Source organism: Nicotiana tabacum, chromosome 23, assembly GCF_000715075.1.
Source record: "Nicotiana tabacum cultivar K326 chromosome 23, ASM71507v2, whole genome shotgun sequence".
Taxonomy (NCBI): domain Eukaryota; kingdom Viridiplantae; phylum Streptophyta; class Magnoliopsida; order Solanales; family Solanaceae; genus Nicotiana; species Nicotiana tabacum.
The window spans coordinates 89,864,790-89,871,521 of record NC_134102.1 but is presented as its reverse complement, the minus strand read 5'-3'; the positions used below and the strand labels follow the sequence as shown (position 1 = coordinate 89,871,521).

The following is a 6,732-nucleotide window of genomic DNA, read 5'->3' as shown; positions in this document are numbered from 1 at the left end:
GAGTCAGTCGATCGCTAGCTAGCTATACAGATCTTGCTGTGGAGACTCAAGGTAAACCTGCAGCTGTGTTCACAGGCCTCGGAGTCACCTTCTGTTATTGTACTTGCACTGTTTATCTCTATTTCGAAACAATTGTATTTAGAGGTTTTTTGTAGCAAATTCAGTAGAGCTTATGACTTGTTCTATCGGTTTTGCGAATTTAAAATTGTGTATAAGATTTTTATCTCATATTCTTCGTTTGATGGTTGATTTCTTCTATTAATTCAATAAGTGTTAGGCTTACCTAGTCCTAGAGACTAGGTACCGTCACGACATCCTACGAAGGGAAACTGCCAAAGTTAGATAACTTTTAAGTGACAAAAAAAAGAAAAGTGACTTTTGTGTTACAGACGAAAGAAGAAGTTATAGTACTACTATACATTGTTACGTAAAAATCATTCAACTTTGAGTTTGTAACTCAAAAATCACTTTTCTATTTTTTGTCACATAGAAGTCATCGATTTTCGCCAAGTTAACGAAGAGTAAATATTACTAGAATTTTTATATTTTGTCCCAAGACATAACATTCCAAAATAGCTACTTAACTTAATAAAACATACTAAATATAATAAATTAATTTTATAAAAATTATCTTAAATTCAAAAATACTATAGATCCCTTTTTGACTTGTTTAGGACCACAAATTCAAAAAATCTTCATTTTTCTTAAATTCCGTACCCAATCAAACAAATTCACATAAATTTGAACGGAGGGAGTAACTAACGCCTAAAGCTGAATCGCTATTAGAGGCCTTTGGAGGCAAAGAAATTAATTATATTTACAGTCAACTTCTTCTAATTTTTTTTTTTCTAATTAATAATATAGCCAATTTATTTAATTATTTTTAAGATATTATTGATCTTAACTAAACTTTTATTAATTTCTCTTTCGAAAAATATTTTTCCACTTAGAGAAATGTCTTCATTTTTCTATGAGCAATATTATATAGGTATGTGAAAAAGGAATCAAATCTTTTTATTTCATTGAGTATATCAATTAGATATTATTTTGCGTAGTACTTTTGTTACAAAATAAGTCCAAAAATCAATATGGAGCTAATTAGCTCAAAATATGTACAAATGCCATTGTAAAGTGAAAATTAATCCAAGTTGAAGAGAATTTAAGGAATTAAAGAGAAAGTCATTTAAATGCATGTCATTCATCTGTTATAGCTCAATCAAATTCTCCCTGAAAAATAGCATAATATTTGGAACTATGCCATAATGATTATTGGCATAGCAGATGATTGATCAAAGGATCTACTTATCGTTATAAAACCTAAGCCTGTGTGGATAAAGTTACTTTATATATGTGCCGGTGGGAGGTAACACAAATTCAATAGAACAGTCTAGTGTATGCAAACTAGATCGGCGACCACCACCGTTATTAAATAGAAAAAAAAATGAAAAAGAAATACTTCATCCATCTAAGGTCACAGATGATACAGTGTTGTTTTTGTTCTGGTTTTCGCCAAGATAATATTAGAGGCGATAAGCTAGTCAAAAAAAAAAAAAGTACTAGTTAATCCGCTATCACTATATCATAATTAGTAACTTCACCTGTCATAGTCCAAGTCTTTCTCCTTATTGTGCTGTAATGCTTACACTTCCAAGAATGTTCCTATATATCTTACAATACTATATTTGGCATTATAAATAATTTTTCACTCCCCAATTATTATCACAGATCATACACACTTTCACACACAAGCACTATAGTGATAGAGCCACTTTGCACACGAGCACTGAAACAAATATAAGAATGGGTGCTAAGCTTACTGTTATAGAGAACAAGTCCAAGAATGATATAGAAATTAGAGTATGGGTTCCTCCGGCTAGACCAGACAAATTTGAAAGCATAATCAGAATTAAAGCTGGTTCATGGAAGGAAGTAAATTCTAAAGCTTTCAGCTTTGGACACCTAAGTCCTGAGGGGCTTGTGTCTAGTTTGTTAATGATTTATGTTGATAGAGTTTATACTGTAAATTACTTGCTTCCACTCCACTTGATAAAATATGCGAAAGTCATCTGCGACATTAATGAAGATGGACTTTTTGTTGTTCAAGGAATCAAAGCAACATTCGATTTCTGCAGATTCAAGTTCACTCTTTTTCTATTCCTCTTGCTTAATATATTTGATACAATTTCATGTTACTGGAATTGATTTCTTTAACTGAACTTTTGTACAGGGGTTGCGCCTTCTTTCCCTATCTCGGAGGAAACAAAAAGGAGATGCTTTAATCTTTAAGTTGAATATGTCTCTAGGTTCTGATCCAAGTAAGAAGTAAGAAGCTCAAAAGTTGAAGATGGTATACTGTTCACGTCCAATGAAGGCGTAGCATGAGCTGTGGTACCGTACCATTTTGGTGTTTCCAGATTATATAGTGCTTCAAGTTATTCTGTCTAGCTAATGTTTTGTGGGATTATGTTTATGTTGTAATGTCATCTCTATTCCAACTTCATCAAAATGTAATGGAGAATGAAATTTCAGTTCTTCTTTTGTACAATATAGTAAGAGTTATTTACGTTATACACCCCAGTGCATGTTGTCTTTTTAATTTGCACCATTTCTTTTTACTTTTTTATGACTTTATATCCCTTATCTCTTCATTTTCTTCTTTGATTTGTAGTATAAGTGTGCTTCTATTGAAATGCGCGAGTTACTCGTCGTTGTCCAAAAGGGAAAAAATAAGAATAACGCAACTTATCGTTTCTCCTCCTGGTAAAAATGAGTGGGACTTGAAATAATGGGTCTTTGGAAGGAGAAATTTGAATTCCATCATATTTAACTTCATTTTTATGAGGATTTTATTTAGGATTTTGTTAAAAGCAAGGGATATTAAATAGATTACCTAATTGTCTTTACTTCCGATAAATTTGGTTCAATATAGAAAAACACGAATTAACTAATTGAAATTCTAATGTACCCAAGTGTCACATCCTTAGTCTTTGACTAAGTACATGTGCGGTACTTGACAAATCGCTCACGATCTTGCACAACGTGCTCACGTTCTTGCTATTCCTAGTCAGCCTTACCACACTCAAGATCACTAAGGAAATATTAGAACAGAGGAGAATTGACAAAGGAAACTTTTGTATTAGAGAACTTGATTGTTTTGCTTGATGAGTTACAAATGAATGACCCCCTTTATATATTAGTCTCCTAGGGGCTAATGTGTAAATATTACTCCTTCCTTTTCAAATTAGACGAAATACTTTCCTTTTTAGTCTATTTTAAAATAAATACACATTTCTAAATTTGGAAATAATTCAACTTTAAACTCTTCATTTTATCATTTTACCCTTAATGAGAAGCTCTTATAACCACACAAATATCATGGCCCAACAAAGCTTTTGCCCCTTATACTTTTAATACTACACGTTTCAAAAGTCTTCTCTTTTTTGTTAAATTACGTGCCATGTCAAACTACCTCATCTAAATTGAAACGGAGGGAGTAATTGTTACACAAGTCCTTAATAATTAAAAGAAAGACCACTCTCTAGAATTCTCTACATAGCTAGAATCTTTTAAGAATTTTTCTAACAAATCCATAAGGTTCTAGGGTCTTCCTCGGGAAATCTCTTTATTTCTCTAGAACTTTCATACAAGTACGAACATTTTTTCTATGTAAGCTTTCCATGTGACAAAAATATATGCCAAGTGGTACCTACGTGGTATGATGATGTGGAGGGCTATGACACTCTCCCCCACCCAATTTTATGCTGCCCTCAGCACAAAGTATCGATACGTACGCGCGTACCTCACCTTAGTGTCGCCGAAGATCTTTATCCATTAGCCATGATGCCCTATGGAGTGATTTGCCTTCCCATATCACAAGGTACCTGTCACCCTTCTTCTTGCCCCGTTTGTACTTTGGACGGCTAATAACGATGGCCTCGATCCTTCGTCCAACAGATGCCTCTCTTTGCTCTTGGCCTGAATCTCTAGATGACTCGACAAAGTCTAGCAACCTCTCAAGCATCGGGTCCCTGCTTCCATTCCCTATTTGGCTGCCCTCCGTGGTCCCAGCCTTGTTAGGAAACTTGACCCATCTGCTTGGTGCCTCGGCTAAGTCCGATAGTGTGCCATCACTTTGTAACTCGCCATCCTCTTCAACTATGTCCGCCCAACCGTTTCTTGCTACCACCATTCTCCATTTGCATGGCGCCAAGATAGGCTTTAGAATCCCCTACTTTTCGCTTAGATTCCAAGCGCATCCTTCCAATGCATGCGGTCACTCATGTGCTATCCTTGTGTGCCTGAGCAAAGTTCCCATTCATTGATTCAAGCCTCCTCAACTCTGGGCATTCCCTTGCCCGATGTGATCCTTTACAGAAGTAGCACCCTCCCTTAGGACTCGTGCTCAATGTGATCCTTCAAGCTATTGTTTTCTGCCCCCTAGTCATTTCTCTTGGACCCGTGTCCATTATGGGATGACCCCTTGCCACTTCCCTTGTATACCTAGGGTATGCCTTTCCCGTTGTCCTTGTCATGATCTCCCCCACCTCTTTCGGCGTTGCCTTCTTTGGACTTGGCAGGATCCATCTTAAAGTCAATGAGCGACTCGGCTACCACTATGGTCTCGTCCACGTTGGCTACTTGATGTCTTTTTAACTCTTTCTTTGCCTAATTTTTCAACCATCCATGAAATAGAAGAGGGAATCTTCCTCGAACAACGACGATATTTGCAGCATTAAGGTAGTAAGCTCGTGCACATACTCCCGAATTGTGGCCGTCTGTCGGAGATCCCTTAGCTTCTGCCTAGCCTCATACACCACATTCACCGGGTATAATTGCTTCTTCAAGTCCTTCTTGAACTGCTCCTGCATCTCAATCTTGCAGAGCCCCTTCTCCATGTCAGCACACTTTCGATGCCACCATAACGCGTCAACGTCGGTCAAGTATATTGAGGCATTGCGTACCTTAACAACTTCACCATCCTCCTTGACTACCTCAAAGTACTTGCCGATCCTCCAAAGTAAGTCTGCCACCTCGCGTGCATCCCGTGCACCACCATACTGCTTTCTCTTAAGGTCCTTCACATTTCCCCTTTTGCAAGTACCACACTCTTGGTAATTACGACCATGGTTCCCTACAAAGCTTCCTTCTAGAAATCTCTTGTATTCTTTCTAACATTCCTTTAGTCATAACCTTTGCTCTGATACCACGTTCTCACATCCTTAGTCTTTTGACTAAGTACACGTGCGACACTTGACAATTGGCTCACGATCTAGCACAACTTGCTCATGTTCTTGCTATGCCAAGTCAGCCTTACCACACTCAAGATCGCTAAGGGAATATTAAAACACATGAGAATTGCCAAAGGATGCTTTTTATTATAGAGAACTTGATTGGTTTGCTTGTTGAGTTACAAATGACTAACCCCATTTATATACTAGTCTCCTAGGGGCTAGTGTGTAAATATTAATTATTATATAAGTCCTTAATATTTACAAGAAAAACCCCTCTCTAGAATTCTCTTCATAGATAAAATCTTCTAAGGGCTGTCCTAGCAAATCCATAAGGTTCTAGGGTCTTCCTAGGAAAACCTCTATATTTCTCTAGAACTTTCATACAAGTGCTAGTGTAACGACCCGACCGGTCATTTAACTTTTTAGAATCACGTTCCCCTAAATAAGACTTCCTTTATCTGCTTTAACTATTTTATGACTTGCGGGGATGGTTAGTTCGTGATTTGGAAGGGTTCGGGTCGAAATCGGAATACTTGGTTCCTTAAGGTTGGCAAAAAGGGTTAAGTTTGACTTTGGTCAACGTTTTGAGAAAACGACCTCGGAATCGGGATTTTACTATTCCAATAGGTTCGTATGATAATTTCAGACTTGGGCATATATTCGGATCGGGTTCTGGATGACCCAGGAGCGTTTCGACGCTTAATAGTGACAATTCACTAATTAAACATTTTAAAGTTCTCTAAATTTGGTTTGAAGTAGGTTTTGGTGTTATCGAAGTGAGATTGGGGTTCCGAGATAGGTAATAGTTCCGTATTATAATTTAAGACTTGTACGCAAATTTTGGTGCCATTTCGAGTAGTCTAAGTATGATTCGGCGCATTCAGAGCAATTTGGAAACTTGAAGTTAATATTTTGATTCAATTTGGTTTGAGGGTGAGATTCTTAGTTTCGTTGTTGTTTTACGTGTTTTGAGAGTTCGAGCAGGTCCGTATTATGTTTATGGACTTGTTGGTGTATTTGGATGGGGTCTAGAGTGGCTCAGGTGGGTTTCGGATCGCCCGAAGCTATGCTGGAAAAACCAGATTTCCAGTTCTGATTTCCTTCTTTGCGAACGCAGAAGGACCCTCGCGTTCGCGATGAAGGAATTGGGCTAGGGGAAACCTTGTGCTTTGCATTCACGATAGGGGGAACAAGTTCGCGAAGATTAAGGCGAGTTGTGTAGGAGGTGACACCATTGGCTCTTCGCGTTCGCGAAGGTTCCCTCGCGTTCGCGTAGGGCAGGGCTGGTAAGCCTCCGCGTTCGCGAGGCTCTGGTCGTGTTCGCGTAGGACAAACCTTTCTGGGCCTGGGCCGTTTGCCTTCGTAAACACGAGGCCTGTTCTGTGTTCGCAAAGAAGGGGGCAACTGGGCAGTGTGTTTTAAATTGGGACTTGAGCCATTTTTGGGTTCATTTACTACACCCTTGTGAGATTTTGGAGCTTCAAAGAGGGGGATTTCAACC

At 38.1% G+C, this 6,732-nt stretch overlaps 1 long non-coding RNA gene across 1 annotated transcript; it reads left to right on the top strand.

The window, feature by feature from the left end:
• Positions 1-1,690: 1,690 nt before the first annotated feature.
• LOC142177541 (uncharacterized) lies at positions 1,691-2,570 on the top strand. The gene is made up of 2 exons (XR_012706062.1): positions 1,691-2,138; positions 2,228-2,570. It is a non-coding gene; the product is annotated as an uncharacterized LOC142177541 (long non-coding RNA).
• Positions 2,571-6,732: the final 4,162 nt, after the last annotated feature.